At 36.8% G+C, this 18319-nt stretch overlaps 1 long non-coding RNA gene across 1 annotated transcript; it reads left to right on the top strand.

Annotated features, from left to right (window-relative positions):
• The first annotated feature begins 2494 nt into the window (after positions 1-2494).
• LOC107970062 (uncharacterized) lies at positions 2495-12798 on the top strand. The gene is made up of 3 exons (XR_001712304.4): positions 2495-2819; positions 3887-3950; positions 7321-12798. It is a non-coding gene; the product is annotated as an uncharacterized LOC107970062 (long non-coding RNA).
• Positions 12799-18319: the final 5521 nt, after the last annotated feature.

Here is an 18319-nt window from a genome sequence, read left to right as displayed (position 1 = left end):
TGGAGAAGAAAGGCATAAATATTGAAATAAAATACTAGGAAGGAACACAAAGGAAGGTAAAAAGGCTGCTGTTTCATGCAATAATTAAGACAAGACAAAATACAAAATAGAGTAAAAGAGAGTCTTTTTCATTCTCCAAAAGTGAGCTGGACTTTTTTATGGATGTTTCTATTTGAGAGTGGGAGTCAGTGGGAAGTGAGTGAAATGGGATTTATGGATGAATGGCAGTTGCTTATATTTAAGAGACAGTCCAGATTTTTTCCCCTCTCCAAATAGTGCAAACTCCAGGGGGATGGGTGGGCATTATAAAAATGATAAGAAAAGAAAAATTTAAAAAGACACTTGATAACTTAGACTCTTATCATCCAACTAATCAACTGTTTTCTTCTTATTTGGTTAGCATGTCAGGTCTTGCCACATACACCATTATAATGTCATATGACTATTAGTCTTAACAATATTGGTAATAATAGTAGCTAACATTTATTGAAAGCTTATGCCATACAAAGTACTATGGATTAATTTGTGTCTCCCCAAAATTCCTGTGTTGGGGTCCTAACCTTCAGTACCTCAGAATGTGACCTTCTTGGGACATAGGGTCTGTACAGAGGTAATATAGTTAAAAGGAGGTCATTAAAGTTGGCCCCAATCCAATCTGACAGGTGTCATTATAAAAAGGGGAAATTTGAAGACAGACATGTACACAGAGAGAATGTCATGAGAAGATGAAGGGAATACTATGCAGCCATAAAAAATGATGAGTTCATGTCCTTTGTAAGGACATGGATGAAATTGGAAATCATCATTCTCAGTAAACTATCGCAAGGACAAAAAACCAAACACCGCAAGTTCTCACTCATAGGTGGGAATTGAACAATGAGAACACATGGACATAGGAAGGGGAACATCACACTCTGGGGACTGTTGTGGGGTGGGGGGAGGGGGGAGGGATAACATTAGGAGATATACCTAATGCTAAATGACGAGTTAGTGGGTGCAGCACACCAGCATGGCACATGTATACATATGTAACTAACCTGCACATTGTGCACATGTACCGTAAAACTTAAAGTATAATGATAATAAAAAAAAGAAAAAAAAGATGAAGGGAGAGATTGGGGTGACGCTTCCACAAGCCAAGAAACGTCAAAGATTGCTAGCAAATTACCAGAGCCACGGGAGGTACGTGAGACAGATTCTCCCTCACAGCCCTCAGAAGTACCCAACTCCACTAGCGCTTGGATCTGAGATGTTTAGCTACCAGGACTATGAGACAATAAATTCCTGTTGTGTAAGCCACTCAGTTTATAGTAGTTTGTTAAGGTTAACAAAGTACTAACACAAACTAGCAAACTAACACACCAAGCAATGGATTAAACAAATACACATAATATCAATTAAATACTCAAAGATGCCCTGTAGAGGTGGTTACTCATCTCATACCCATTTTTCAGAGGAGAAAGAAACAGACTGAAAGAGATTAAGTATGCACAGCTCCTAAGTGGGAAGTTGGGGATGCTCCTCTTGGTCTGTCAAATGCAGAGGGCAGGGGCCATATCTCCCTCAGTTTTATCTGTCAGTTTTATGTCTGCTGCTTTTAGCACAGGGTGCAATGCATTTTCAGTGAGTACATATTGAATAAATAGTTATGGTTCTATGATCCTCATATACATTTAATGATAACACAAATAACACAACAGTTTGTTATAGGAATGTTCTATGTTCCTGCATAGTCATCATTATTTTTATTGGTTATATGTAATTTCATCAATTTCATGTTACTACAATTTATTTGGTCATTCTCTTATTGTGGGGCATTCGTGTTCATTTCAATATCTACTATTATAAATAACACCACTATGAATGTTGTCATGCCCAGGCATTTTTCTAATTTTTTGGGATAGAAATGTTTCTTATTTTCTTATGATAAACCATTAAGTTTTTGAACATTTCTATGGTTGTAAAATTTATCAAATTAGCTTACAACAGATCAAAAATCAAGTCTTCATAGTAATGCGTAAGTGTAAATATTTTATAAGATTCACGTCCACATTGGGTTAACATTCACAGCGATTTTTAAACCTTATTAGTGAGGTTATCATTGCTTTGAGTTTAGTCATTTTAATTTCAAGCCCACTTTAACAAGTATCCTAACCATGCTCTTTCTCATTCTCTTATCGAAATGTAGATTAATTTTGGACTTCCAATAACAAAGCTAGTTCTAAATCCTGAGGTAAGTTATATAGAAGAAAGAAGACATTGATTAAATCAGATTATCAATCAACTGATAAAATTGATGAAACTGAAGTCAAATTGAACTGGTATACCGATTTACTTAAAATACTTGCCTTAATATAAGTGGATACCAACACAAAGTATACATCGCAAATTGATTAAATGACAGTGTCTAGCGTCCAGCTGAAATTTTATAATTAACAAAGATAAGTCCTAATACGTTTCAGAATTACAACTTCAAAATTACATATACACAACCCTGTTGTTAATTAGCCTAAAACTGCTAAATATGTAAAATGTGAAAGTAGATTAACAGAAAAGGTACTTGAAACATGAATTTTTGTCCTTAATTCTAACAAATAGAAGACATAATTCAGTCTGCATTTGAGAATGTTAGAAGTTGAGTGATCCTTGGCCACACTCAATCTATTTTTCTATTTCTCAAAGATTATATTCAGCTCATGAAAAAGAATAAATCAGACATGCTGGACCCATGCTGTGAATTATCTGAGTAAATGTGGTAAAACAAGGAATACCTTTTCATCCTCCCTACCATCACCAAGTGGCTACTGAGAGGCTGGAAGGTGAGGTGGGGAAGGTGGAGCAAGAGGGGGAGACGGAGGGAGTAAAGATGAGAAGAGGGAGAGACAAGAAAGAAAGAAAGGAGGCAAGAGAGAAGGAAGGAAGGAGACAGAAAAGGAAGGGAGTATAGAAAGAGGAAAAGGAAGGAAGAAATAAAAAGCAGAGAGAAAGGAAAGAATGAAGGAAAGGAAGAGTGGAGACAGTGCACAAAAGGAGGCAGGCAGGAAGAAAAGGAGGAGGAAACCAACCACTGAGTGAGGAAGGGAGAGAGGAAAGAGGAAAGAAAACAGTTTTTGGCACATGGATAGGTAGGTGAAGATTGTTGGCACAAACACAAAACTCATTTCTGTATAAATATTCAATTAATTTCAAAGTCCAACGTTCTAATTACATTGATAGTGCCTTATGAATTGAAATTAATTAAAACAATAATTACATTCAAAACAAATAATAATTGCATTTAACATTTTTTTCCCCCAAATACAAGGAAGAATCTTTAAATGGTAACTTCATTTGGAAAAGTTCCAAGCCAGGCATTTCTCTGAATTGGTCAATGTACTTAATTCCTTTGCAAATGTCCAGAGAAAATGAAAGGGGGCAACAAACTTACTTCTGACTAAAGCCAGAAACCAGTGCAGCCCTGAATCCCTTTAAAAACATTTCAAATGTCTTTAATATCATTTCAACCTAGCTTGTTATTGCACACACTTTAAGAAAGATTATCCTTAAAAATGAAAACCCAGTACTTTCCTCTCCTGCTGTGATAATGGAAAAACTAAACTGATTTGGTCAAAGTTTCCAAGATTTATTTTCTTCCCTTCGGCATTACAATAAATGATTAGGCAGAAACAAAACAGGAAAATCTTCATTCTGTATGAGCCAGCAGTGGCTCAAAGCGAAGTAGAAAACACTGGTTGTCTCTGAGCTGCAGTCTACTTCATCTAACACCAATAAAGCTTGTCTGGACGGGTGTATTTATAGACTGCAGAGAGAGTAGATATAAATATTTGAATACCTTTTATTTAGTAGCAATATCTATTCTAATGTTGTATTTTTTTGTCTTTTCTAGTAATTGGTGTGGATGCCCAGAAGAACTGAATTAACTGCATGAGCAAACTTCTTATATTGTTTAGGTTAGTTCTAGACCACGTTGGGAAAATGTAATTGGACTAGTATATAAAGAAGTTACTTTTTAGTTCTTCATTCTTTCAAACATCCACTAACTTTTTTTAATGAAAATATTTTTCTATGTGCCAAGCACTACTCAAGGTTCTTGAGATAGAGTGGTGAATCTGTTATCTACTGACACATTAATTCTGTGAATAATTATCAACAATAGCAAAAAACTATCTAGAACAATAAGCATCTATTACTGCTCATCAGCCTATGGGGCACCTAGGTTGCCCGCTGTTCTCATCTGGGCTCACTCACCAATCTGCACTCTGGTACAGATAGGGTGCACAGTTGAGCTAATCTTGGCTGGGCCCTCTCGCTTGTTTGGGGGGTTAGTTGGCTGTTGATGGGTCTAGGATGGCCCCCTCCTAGGACAACTAGACTCTCTCCTATGGTCTTCCGTCCTCAGGTTAGCCAGAGTTTTATCTCCTAGTAAAGCTAGAATACTAAAGAGGAAGTGGAAAGTACTTGAACCTAGGCTCAGAAGTCACCTACTATCAGTTCTTATGCATTCTATTAGCTAAAGCAAATAAAAAGCCAGTCTAGATTTCAGGGCTGAGGGACTAGACTTTACCTCTTCTAAGATGAGGTACAAAGCCACGTTGTAAGGGGTAAAGATACAGGAAGGGGAATAATCAAGGCCATTTTTGCAATTAGTCTTCCATAAGTGATGAGTGAAACCTAATGCTAGAGGCAGAGAAAATAAGTACACAAATAAGATAATTTCATATATTGATTGGTGCCACAGTTACTGCATTCTGGAAAGGGGTAATTCCTGAGACTGGGGGTGGGGGGATGGGGAGGTTGTCAAGATAGCATTTATAAAGAGGAACCAGCCATTAAAGATCTCTGGGAATAGCTTTCCAGGCAGAGAAAACAGCATGTGCAAGCATCCTGAGTTAGAAATGAACTTAATAATGAGTTTAAGGAAGAGAACTATAAGCAGAGCATTAACATCACAGTATAAAATTTCCAGAGAGACAAGTCTGGCTGCGGTGGAGAATAGATTACAGTGGGAGAGGATATAGTCAGGGAGAGGTGACTGGTTTGGCTAGTTATTCTCACTTAATCTTACTCCAAGATCAACACATTCACCAAAGACTGTAATGAAAATTTCTTAGTGTTCAAAGAATTTCCACATTGAAGATTTTCATTAATTTTTGAACAACATATGAGATATTAAAATGAAGCTAAGGAAGACACTTGAAAAACAATGGACACAACTCTGATAGAATGCCAATGATTTTGGGTGTTATATAGATAGACTGAAAGATAAATTTGTCTTAATTATGTGCATTGATTTGAGAGTTAAGTTCCACTTAAGACAAATTTTTGGTGTTTCATTTGCATTACTGAGATAAAACTTGCTTTTCAAACACATGTAAAGGAAAGATGAGTTAAAGGAAAAAATGAAATTAATATAGGTGAGAATAGGACTGGGTCTAAGGTAAGGCAGAAGCGCACAAGATTTAAAAGTGCACTCACAGACACTTCCCATTATCACAGGGCCCTTCTCTTGGTAAAAAGGTGGAGCTAGTCAGTTTGTCTTCAGGGTACTCTACTCTCCCTTTTCTTCTGCTTCCTCCTATTTCTCCTTGGCTGTCTTTGCAAAGTGACCACGACATGCCACTGGGAGGGAGAATTTGAAGTCTCTTTAGATTCATTGTTGGTACTTTTCTTTGATAGCACGGTGAAATTCGACAAGAGGTGAGTAGTTATACATTAGTTGCTAGGTGATAAATCTAAAATTATATCAATGCGTTTGTACTTTATGACAGCAAAATCCATTTGGTCTATCTTCCACTATGAATGGGTCCTTTTCCCATGCGTGGCATCTCACATTGATCATTTGGGAACTACTGGTTCACTGCATCATGCATTTTTCCAAATGTTGATCTAATTCATTCTCAAATATACAAAAAAACTCACATTCATTAATGTTACCAGATATCTCAGCAGAAAAGTATCCTAAGTATTGGGAAGTTGCCAGGCTCATGGTGGCACATAGAACTTAAAAATGCTATTGTTCACTTGAAAGTCCAAATTTTATCACTGGTGGCAAATATTGTTTGTTTTTCCCCTTAAAGTGATAACTCCTTTCATTCACTTTCAAAAATACACCTTCATACTACACAAGTTTGAGTAACCATAGTTTGCCTACCATATATTATAGTTAAAAATGGCATTCCAGGTAAAAACAGGCTCATTTTCCCTGCACGTCCTTTTCCTTGATATGTGATAGCCACCAATACTTTGGTGTGCTTTATGGGAACTTCCCATTTCACCAAACAGAACACTAAAAGGCAATGTATGTAAGGGTCAAGAGTTAATAACATTAATAATATTTATTGCTTCGTCAAGGATACTTGAGTAAAACTGGTTCTCTAATATTACACATTTTATATATTGGGTAAAGATCCAGTTTTCATTCAAGCACATATATTTCCTTGAACTTACTCATTAGTTGAATATATATGTTCTCAAATGAACACTTGCTCTTTACCTAATGAGCCATGTATATCTACTTTTATTAATGACATACAAATTAAATTCATACTGTAATATAGGAATAAACAAATAGTTTCTCCTACTCAACTTTATACTCAACATAACACAAATGTTTCTGTGACTTTTAATCACCAAAGTGCGGGGATTTCTAGCCACGAAGCAAGCAATTCCACAGATTCTCCAGCAGACATCAGTTGGGTGTTTTCTAATTCAATTCAGCTCTGACACTATCTACTGAAGATAGCATTGGATATCACAGGTTGAAGACTGCCCCCAAACTTCCCATGCCAATTACAAGCCCAAGGTTGTTTCACCTGTGCTTCTGAACAATTGGCTATACATCAGGCTTCCCACAACTGCCTCCTTGGGTTTGATTCATTTACTACAGCAGCTCACAGAACTCAGGGACACACTCAGAATTACCTCTACAAGTTTATTATAAAGGATATTACAAAGGATACAGATGAAGAACCAGACGGAAGAGATGCATAGGGCGAGGCGTGTGGGAAGGGGCTTGGAGCTTCCATGCCCTCTCTGAGTGCACTGCACTCCGGGAACCTCTGTGTGTTCCACTATCCATGAACTCCCCAAACCCTGTGTGTTTTTTTGTTTTGTTTGTGTGTGTGTGTGTGTGTGTGTGTGTGTGTGTGTGTGTGTGTGTCAGGTTGAGGGGTTGGGTATGGAAACTTCATTAAGTAGGAATGACTGATTGATTGGATAGTTGGCGATCAACTTAGCTTTCATCCCCCTCCCATCCCTCAAGGTTGTGGTGGGTCTGAGAGCCCCAATCCTTTAATCCTGCCTTGGTGTTTCTTGCTACAGGCCCTACCTGAAGATGCCCAGGGACTGCCAGTTGCCAGTCAGCTCATTGGTATACAGAAGACATCACTTCAGAGATTCCAAGCGTTTTAGAAGCTATATTATCAGGAAATGGGGATGAAAACTAAATATGTATTTTAACCATATCACACATATACACACATTGGTTCCAGGATCCCCAACAATACGTAAATCTGAGGATGCTCAAGTCCAGTGGTCAGCCCTGTGGAACCCATGGATACAAAAAGTCCACCTTCCTTATCCATAGATTCTGCATCCCACCATCACTGTGTTTTCCACCTGCAGTTGGTTAAATCTCCAGATGCAGATGCAGAACTGTGGATAAGAAGGGCTGACTGTATATAATTAACTGCCAAGTGCTTGGAGGGGAGGAATACAGCGGCTACTAGTCCAGTTTGGTCTCATTGTCTTGACTTGTTGCCACTGCTTTAGTTCTCTTTCTACTTTGCAAATAATTCACCTGTTTCTTGTCTCCTCGCAGAGCCAGATTCTCTGCTATGTCAGAGCTAGTCAAGTGGATCAATAGTTTTAATCAGAGATCACACGTACTGAGTAGGATGAACTGTTGTGAAGGAAACACTTTAAGGATGGCAAATACCTGGCGTACGTGGTAAATCGCTCTACCTGCGCCCATGGCCGGCCTTGGGAGTCGGTCGCTGTACTTTCTCCTGTTGAGCTCGCAATTATTATCATCATCATTATTATATCAGCACTCAATAGTACTACAATCCTCTGGAAATTATATAAACTTTTTTCTCATCTCATCCTTCATGCAAATTAATGGCTCTAATAATATGCCAGTGGGATAAATGTTTTTATAAAGGTGACTACTTGTGGTCTTCTCAAATAAAAAAGTTTCCTTTCCCTTTTTTTCCCTTTATCTATGGTACCAATTCCTTCTTCTCGGGATCAGAACAGTGCTGATCTCAGTGCTGAAAATACCTGGAAAAACATTTAACAAATACCAAGACTGGGCTCCAACCCAGGAGAGTTATGTTTGAATCTCTGGGATGTCTTGGGAATCTATACTTTAAAACTTTTAACCTTTCCAGGTGAGTCTAACTTAATAAGATTGAGCTACTGGTTTTTGATAGCATGTGGAGGCTGTCACAAGGGCCTTGTAGTTGGTTTCTTCTAAGGGTATTTGAAAGGCTTTTGCTTTGTCATCTAGGTATTTTTATTTTTATCTGTCACAGAGAGATCATTACATTTTTGTTTAATCACCCTAACAAGGGGAATATTATTATTTAATAATGCCACATAACTTTCAAAGATAGAGCCCTAACACTAATGGATAATAACTACTAGTCCCAAAGATAAAACTGTTCTCATCTCCTATTTATTAAAAGAATAGTCAACTGGATGTTTTAGAAGAAAAATAATATTGCTTAGCATAAAATAGGTTGGCTGTTGTTCATTTCAAAAAACTGTTAGATGGATATTGCTCTTGGGTCCTATGGTGGAGATTTGCCCTTCTGCTTATGCATACCACATCTATGAATCCCTGTCCTATGTTTAGAAAACCCTCCTACAATGAAGGATCAAAGCTCAGGTACAGGTTCTCACCAATTTCTGGCAGCTTTGCCTTAAACATGCCGTTAAGCTTAGTCTACTGAATGCTCCCGAAAGAGGCAGGGTGCATTTGAGATTCATGTCAAATTTGGACACAGTCTCCAAGGTGGAGACAATCCAGTGTGCAGGGTGCTGGTGGCAGCCGATCCAGCAGCATGTTGATGAATGTCCAGAGCGGCAGAACTAGGGCTTCCCATTCCTGCAGTCAAGTTTGTGCTCAGACGCAAATCCTTGGTTCTTGCCCATTTTCCCAACCAGGCACTGTGGACTCTTCAGTCACTCCATGAGCTAACAAATACCCTTTCCATCATTTTCTTTACTGCTTTAATAAATAAAATGTTTCTCATTTCTTACGCTTTTAATGAAGACAAAAATATATTAACTTAAGGAAGATCATATAGTTCTGTATTATCCACCATCTATCTTTGAAGGCATCATGGGTTTAGGATGCTGTTTTGCCTTTTCTTAAAGATCTGGCCATATGGGTCTCAATCCTCAATGTGACACTAATTGGCTGGATCAGAGGAACCAGTGTGTCATTAGAAAGAGAACCAGATGCCCTTCCCATGCGGGATGCTTGACCCATTTCCATTACTAGCTTGATTCCCATAAGACATGATTTCAAAGATATGATTTCATATCTTTGCTCATTTGACTAAACAAATTGTATATCTTATACGAAAATATAAAATGCACTGAACTAATTCAAACTGTAAGTTGAGTAAATAAGTCTGTGTAATAACAACAATTTTGTAAAAAGCATACATAAGTTTCCCGTACATTTACTTGCTAAGGGTGCTAGTATTCTCAGAGAGTTAAAAATAGGAAAACATTAGGGAAACATGATTAGTTACACAAGTCCCAGGATTCTAGAAAATGAAACTTGAACATATTTCTCAGAGGAGTCATAACTATTCCTGATGCTAAGAACAGATAAAAATCTCTCACATGGATTCTAAAAAAGAAAGAAAAAGGACAGTGTGGAATATATGAAAAAAATGTCCTGAATAATACCTTCACAATGAAGATGAGGACTATTTCTAGAAGACTGTTTCATTTAATCTCATAAAATAAACCAGTTTCATTAAAGTGCCTTGAAGAGAGGATAGGCAATATAGCACAGTAACTAAAGTTGCCACCAATATGTCTTAATCAAAGAAATAATTTTAGAATGCCTGTGATCATGGAAATCTATTGTTGGTGCTACTTAGTATCCATTCGCCTTGCTTCTGTTCACGATGTGCCATATTCCTGTAGGGGCACCCTGCCCTGGTTCTTGGTCTATGTACTTTGAGTGGCACCTTTAGTTGCAGGAGAGGTTCTGTAAGTTGGGCCTGGCCAATGGCAACATCACGTTCCTCTGAAATTATGAGCATTATTTTCCAAAAGTCTATTAACCAATTGAAAGGTATGTATAAAAATAACAACTTTGTTATTTTTGGCCATGATTACAGAGCAGGCTGGTTGTCTGAGTTTTAAAGAATCCCTGTCTGTCTCTTCCCTTGAATGACCTGAATGCACAGAATTTTCATTCTTCATTCCCAATGAACAATGACATTTTTCGACATTAGATTGCGTTCCCATTGGAAATATGGGTATTAGTTCAAAAAAAATGGTTACAATATTTTGGGTAACATTTGAATAAGGATTTTTATTTAAATTCACTCCTAGTAATTCTCTTTACATGAGGTCTGAGAGTATAGTATCCATGCAGGATGACTCTGTCATACTCATTTAATATTTTTTCTGCGTCTTCACAATGTAATTGACTTACAATTAAAATTAAGTTTATGGGTCCTTTTCATGCCTCTCTAGTTGAAGGGGAATGTAATTAGATTTAATTGAAGTTGCTTCTCCAAATGACACCCCTAGATACAGCAGACAGCATACACATGGCTTAATCTCCTCTTGCAGAGCACATATGCATTAAGTCATTTAATAGAAGAAGCTACACATCGAAAGCTTTCAAAACAAAGTTGATAAAAATAGGATATGACAGATTCCTCCCTTTATTTGTTAAGGTTACTGCAATTATGTCTGATTTTCCAGGACATGGCCTGATAAAAGATGTTTTATGAAAGTAGGGAGGTGGGGCAGAAAGCAAGGGAAAAAATAATCTCATAACTTTTATCTTTCTCAACACTTTCCCATTAGATAATGAGACTGGGCTCAGGGAGAAGTTTTATACCTTGAATATACAAGATTTGCCTAAAGACTGATCTGTAGGTGGCCTTGGTCCTACCAATTATGTTGTTTTTTAGAGAAATAATGAAAGATCAACTTTAGAATGATGCTTTTAAAATTACCTGCTCTTTGTAAAATGTCTTTCCCAAATTAGCTTGGAAAAAGTATTTTGTAACAGCTTTAAGAGCATATTAACAAAAAGAAATTAGACAGCTAAACAAGAACAACAATAAGCTTTTTAGACAATAATCTGGTATTTAATTGTGATCAACCTTAACCACAAGCAACATTAAAAACTTGAAGAGGAAAAAACTTTGAGGTATTATCAGTGTGCTGAGGTTTTCATTAGCCCAGTGGAGATTGGAATATTGGCAATTACATGGTTAAACTCATCAATTGTAGATAGTTCAACGAGATAGTTCAAGATGAGACAATGATTTCTTTCTATTACTTGCCACTGAGGAACCTCCAATATATAGTTATCTATGTTGATGAAATTAAGTGGAAAACTGGGCAACTTTAAAATTTTTTGTTATATAGACAAATAATTAAGCATACCTGCATGTCATCTGATGGGATTCTGTTCCAACTATTTGTATTTCTGGTCCTTCATATTTGAAAATGGTTATGACTGAGCTACCACTAAGAGTCATCCACTTCCAACTGATTTGTTTGTTTACATGATGAGAAGGGATAAGGTTGGCACAGTCATAATCTCTTGAAACATTTCCATATTTGACCAATGACCTAGGGTTTTAAATACTGACGGATTATATTATATACTATATGGCTTTCGATCAGATCAAAGACACAGCCAGTTTGGGTCTTGTAAAATATATAAGTAACTGTAAAGCAATGTGTGAAATGAAGTTGTCAAATTAAGTATTTTTCTGAAGACTTTACAATTTTGTTTTAAAAATGTATTTAAAGGGTACAGTCCCAACTAAGATCCCAAGCATAGAGGAATACATGCCAAATATAATGAAGCCTATAACAGAGAATTAACTATGAGAAACTTTAATTCTATATTGTGCATTTTCATTTTATACATTTTTTCACATAAGAATGATTTTATAATGGAAAAATATTTTTGACCTGTTATGTCTTCTCCCTAAATGGATGTGGTAGAGGGGTAGAGATTTTATAAGAAAATATTTATTTTGTAAGCTTGGATTCAAATGCAAATTGTGCAAGTTATTTTACCACAGCTAGCAACAAAGGCAATGAAGAGAGCATTAGTTGAGCACCTACTTTGTACTAAGTGTTCTGCACTTTTTACAATCCTGAAAATAACCTGTCAAGATGTGTTTTATTGCCCTCATGTTACAAAACTTTGAGTCTTGAATAGATTATATAATTGGACATAATTACCTAGCTAATACCTGGGTGAGCCCTATTTGTGCCTGTGTTTGCAAAATTTTGACATACATGCTTTTCTATCCAGGCTACTATTTTCTGTTCAGGAGGAAGTGACTCTTTTCTATTCAGATTGAAAGCTGTAGCTACAGGAACAAATTATTGTGATTCATTCATTTATGAAATGTTATTTATATATCACATGTTAAATTTTAGCAGTTACATCTACTTTATAATAAATGACATAGATATTACTAAATATATGATTGAATGCTGAATTCTATCATATATGTGTTTTTGGCCTTATTGATATGAGCATTTTATTACTTTTCTGCTGATTAATATGCTGAATGAAAATGATATTTTTCTAATATTAGATTATTCTTGAATATCTGAACTAAACCCCGCTTAGTTCAATGTATTATTTTTAAAATGTTATGTGTATTCTATTTGTTGATATTTTGTGATTTTTCCATCAATACTCATGGGTTTGGTTTATAGGTTCTGTTTTCAGTGCTATTCTTGTTAAGCTTAGGTATTTGTGCTACAGTGGTTTTGTAAAAAGAATTAGAAAGCGTTAATTCTAACTTTATGCTTTAGGACAATTTAAAAAGCTCATGAATTATGTTTCTTAAAGATTTGTAGGAATTCATGCATGAAATTGTCTGAAACTTTATTGAGAATTCGATCTTTGAAAACTTTCTCAATTTCTCCCTTGGTTTCGAGTTTGTTGAAGAATTCTATTTTTTTGTTGGACCAATTTGCAGTATAGTAATTTTGTATTTATAGAAAATGGTCTAGTCACATTCTCAAATTTGTTAGCATAGAATTGAGCAAATATTCTGTTAAATACTCTTTTAATCAGTTCCATTTTCCTAATAAGTTTGCATAGTGATGTATTTCTTTTCTTTCTTTTTTTTTTTGAGACGGAGTCTTGCTCTGTCGCCCAGGCTAGAGTGCAGTGGTGCAATCTCGGCTCACTGCAAGCTCTGCCTCCCGGGTTCACGCCATTCTCCTGCGTCAGTCTCCTGAGTAGCTGGGACTACAGGCGCCCGCCACCACACCCATCTAATTTTTTTATTTTTAGTAGAGATGGGGTTTCACTGTGTTAGCCAGAATGGTTTCAATCTCCTGACCTCGTGATCCGCCCGCCTCAGCCTCCCAAAAGTGCTGGGATTACAGGCGTGAGCCACCGCACCTGGCCGGTGTATTTCTTTTTTATAATAAAATTATTTGTTCTTATTTTAAAAAGAATTATTTTATAAATTTTTCAATTCTAGTTTTCTGTTTTCCAATGTATGCATTCTTCTCTATTGATGCTATTTTCCTTTTTGATTATTTCATGTACTAATCAATTTTACTTTTTGTCTTTTCCAACAAATTAATTCATGCTCTTATATTGATCTCTTCTATTTTTCTGCTTTCCTTAGCTCTTTGAGTTCTTTTTTTATATTTTTTATGTTGAAAACACTATTTTTCTGTTTTCATTCTTTCTGTTTTCGGCAAGGAAACATTTATGATTCTGATTTTCTATTGAACAAATTCTTTGGCATCTTTCCATATTTTTTATACAGAGAGTTTTCAGTATCATTGTGTTTTAACTATTCAGCAATTGCACTTCTGATTTTTTTTCTGTGGTTCAGGAGTTACTCGGTAGAAAATATTTTCTTTTAAATTCTAAGTAGTCAAGTTTCAGTTTTTTCATTTGTTACGTGTTTCTACGTATATTGCATTGCTGTCAGAGATTATGGGCAATTATATATGTCTAATTTCTGTTCTTCGGAATTTTGAATTTGTTTGGAGTCTAATTTGTAGTCAATATTTGTAAATACCCCATATACACATAAGAAGTAGCTGCATTCTCTGTCTAGAAAGTATAATCTACATTTACGGGCTATGCCCTTCAGATTCATCTATATTTAACTTTTGTTTCATATCTTTGTGCTTGCGAAAGATGCAACGGTATGATTGTGGTCACAACTGCTAGTATGTTCATGTGATTTTGTGTTCGTGCTGTACCTGGAAGGTCTTGTTACGTATCTCAGTGTGTGGGATTCTTATGACTGGTGGTAAGATGGCTTCAACTGTACATGGGCATGGCATGAACATTGGGAGGCAGTGCTTTCCTTTTCATTTATCTTCAAGTCTTCATTATGAAAGAAGAAAATCTGAACTTGGTGGTATTAGTATACTTTTACTAGAGAAGAGCAAGACTTCGTAAGAATATTGGGTAGAATAGAGTTGTTTTGAGAATCTTCTAGTTGCCCACACCCATCTACTCTCCATTATTCTTGCCTCTGCTTTCTGTCTCAGGAGGCAGACAAGTATGTTTGAACAGGGCAATGGCAAGATATTTGAGAATTGCTGGATCCTTCTCTCTGGGCCACTTAGGGTTGGCTACATTTTCTTCTCCAAATGCAGCAGCTTCTAGGAGCCGGGCCTCCTGAAAAGCTCTCCGTTCTGTGTCCTTCCTGTCAAGGGTGGGTAACTGTCCCCAGCGGCTGCTATTTCCAGAGCATCACACTATTCCTTGTCAACTTCTTTAGACTTGTCCCCACCAGTCCAAACCTTTGTAAATAGTCTGTTTTCAAAACTCCTTTTATCTGTTTCTTTCTGAGACTTTCAGTGACACTAGCACATCTAGGGAAATTTCCAATTTTTAGTTTTTGTTTAATAGTTACCTTCTATTTTTTGCAATAGAGAATGATTTTGTATTTTGATGGTGATATATTGCTTCTGTTTAAGATGTATCATTTAATTTAAAAGAATTCAATGTAAAGAAATTGTAGAGCAAATTACAATTTAAATTTCATGAAGGCATAACAAAAACTTATGAAACTAGTCTATGAATTAAGCAAGTTTTAAAAGCGCTGCTTTATACATTTCAAAGCTACATTATACATTATTTCTTTATACATTATAATGCAGTAATACCAGGCCTGATGCTATATAATCTCAATATTTTTCTATTTCTCTGGTATATTATTGATCATCCTTTTATTTTAAAACAATTTTCATTACTTTGATTTGGTATGTATTTTATTTTGTAGTATATTTTGATTCTTTTATTCATTATGAAAGTCTTTTTAATGAATATGTGATTTCTATTTATTATGTTTATTATGTTTGAGACATTGCTCTTATTTCTGCAGTAGGCTCAGTATGTTTCCTTGCTGTTTCCTTTTTTAAAATGCTATACTCTAATTTCAGCATTTAACTTTTGTTTTATATCTTTGGGATTTGTGAAGGATGGAATAGTTGATGATGTTTAAAACCACTAGTGTGTTTATATGATTTTTGTGTTCTTGCTATTCCTGTAAGGTTTTGCTACATATCACAGTGTGTGGCACTCTTATACCTGGTGGTGGTAAGATGGCTTCAGTTGTACATGGGCAATTATTTAGCATTAATTTCATTTTCAGTTAATTAGCATTTTCCCACATGCATCTCTTTCAGCATTTTGAAAGCATTTTAATGTTACTTGTATTTCCTGAATTAGCATATTTTAATCCTATATTATTAACAACTTCAGAACAAAATAACTTTCATTTCTTCCTTTTGTACAGCAAGAAAAACAAAACTCAGGCAATTCATACATTTACCTTTCATATTCTCTTCCATCCTCCTGATTTTTTAAGTATGTTCTGAGGTTTATGTCTTATTGTAGCCTTGGACAGGCGTCAAACATTCCCATGCCTTTCAATCTTCATCTGTTAATAATATTGCTATCCTCACAGCATTATTGAGAAGAGTAAATGAGTTTATCCTGTGAAGTGCTCAGAACAGAACACATCATAAGTACCATATTCGTGTTAGCTATTGTTATTATTACAGCTACTCTAATGACACTATACTTTTTCTACAGCATGAAGTTTTTCTTTTAGGAATGATGACCTTAACTTATATAGACCCAGGCTGTTCTGTATGCTATGTACTACTGGGCACTTAACATGTTAACTACTTAACAAGAGGTTCTCTGACTATAAAATACACAGCAGATTTTGAAGATTTAGTACAAAAAAAAAGAATATGAAATATCTCATCAGTAAAGTTTTAGATCCGTGATGTTAGTCTGTGCTGTCTCTCTATTGTAGAGACACAGTTCTATTGAGTGGGGGCTTATTCTGTTCCATGTGCTGTGCCCTTTGCATGTAGATCCAATTCCAGGTGTGCTGTTTTGCCAGACTGTAGCTATTGTGTTGGCTGGTGATTAGACTGTAGGCAAAGATGAATAGCATGCAGTCTCTAAAGTTGTGGATGTTAAAGGAAGAGAGAGAGTTATCTATTGCACTGGGAAAAAAATGTGATGGAGACTAGGTGGTCTTGAATGTAGGAGTTGGGTCTATGACATCCTTATCCCCAAGTCATCTAAGAGTTGGGTCAGTGGCGTCCAGATCTCCCACTATTTTCTGGAGGTTCAGTTTCTGTGGTGTCCTGAGAAGTATCTTCAGAAGCTTCCATGGAGCTTGATTCAATATAACTTGGAACACATTTTAAGTACATCATTTTATACATTAAATCCTTTTGTGTTTAACCAGTGGCTTTAAGCTGGGGGCAATTTTGCTCCCACTGCATGGATATTTGGTAAATCTGGAGACATTTTGGTCGTTACAACTGGGAGAATCCTACTGGAATCTATTGGGTAGAAACCAGGGATGCTGCTAAACATCTCACAGCACAATCCCCGCAAGTGAGAATCACTTGGCTATAACACTGATCATGCTGAGGCTGAAGAACTCCTTCAGTCATTTTGGGAGTACTCACCCTAATGAGATAAAGTGCTTTCTAGAGCAGCAGTAGCAATGGTTAAAATGTGTTTCTATTGTAGTTATTCAAAAGACAGGTTAATAATTAGTGATATGAACAGGAGGCAAGGAAATACTGGGTAAAAGAGGGTGGTTCCCCAGCATAGGCCCCATCCTCAAGCCTGCAATCACGCAGCCCTAACTAGAAACAGGCATTCCTGTTTTCACGCCCAAATGTTGCCTTTTCCAAGACCACTCTGGCCCACCACACCCCTATCCTGTACCCATATAAACCCCAAGCTCCACAGCAGAGGAACAGAAGAGCAGCAGAGCGGCAGAGAAGAGATGGAGTGTCTAAACATCGAGAGGAGTTCTACTGGTGACAGTCAGAGCGGACATCAGCCATGGGATGGCTGAACTCCAGGGGAAGATCATCTTCCCTCTGTATACCCTTTCCAGTTTCCCATGTATCCTACCGAGAGCCACCTCAATCACTCGATAAAATCCCTGCATTCACCATTTTTCAAGTCCGTGTGACCTGATTCTTCCCAGACACTGGACAAGGACCTGGGTAACAAGAGGGCAGGGTGTAAAAGGCTGTTACCCTGACTCTCCACTGTGCTGGTTTAACACTTATCCATCTGTGGACAGGAACTGCTAAAAGAGCATTAAATTGTAACACACCCCTGGATGCTACCACAGCCCTGGAGCCCAAAAGTGCTCTCCCTGGCTCCTGCACCTGCCTGTCTGCATGCTCCCCCTCCCCTAATGGGTTTGAGCATGCTGCACCCCTGTCACAAATCCCACGAGGGCATTAGGGAATTCTCCTGTTTCATTAGAAAATGGGAAGTTTTGTTTTTTCTTTTTTCCCCAATTGTCAGGACTGGCAGATTTCTGTGGATTACGGCCTTGCACTTCTGATTTTAGTTTGCCTAGAAAGAGCACCAGAGGGTTTTTAATATATGAAGATTAAAAATTAAGCAGTAAAAGGACTTCCCTATGGGACAGCAGGGTGTCTGAGTCCTCTGTTTTAGACACAGGAGACAGAAAATTACATGATAAACAGTCTACTGGAATTGGAGCATATTGGTTAAATATGCAGATGCTTCAACGTGGAGGGAGAT

This window comes from Pan troglodytes, chromosome 21, assembly GCF_028858775.2.
Source record: "Pan troglodytes isolate AG18354 chromosome 21, NHGRI_mPanTro3-v2.0_pri, whole genome shotgun sequence".
In the NCBI taxonomy this organism is placed as follows: domain Eukaryota; kingdom Metazoa; phylum Chordata; class Mammalia; order Primates; family Hominidae; genus Pan; species Pan troglodytes.
The sequence above is the reverse complement of the archived record's forward strand: the minus strand, read 5'-3'. Positions and strand labels throughout refer to the sequence as shown.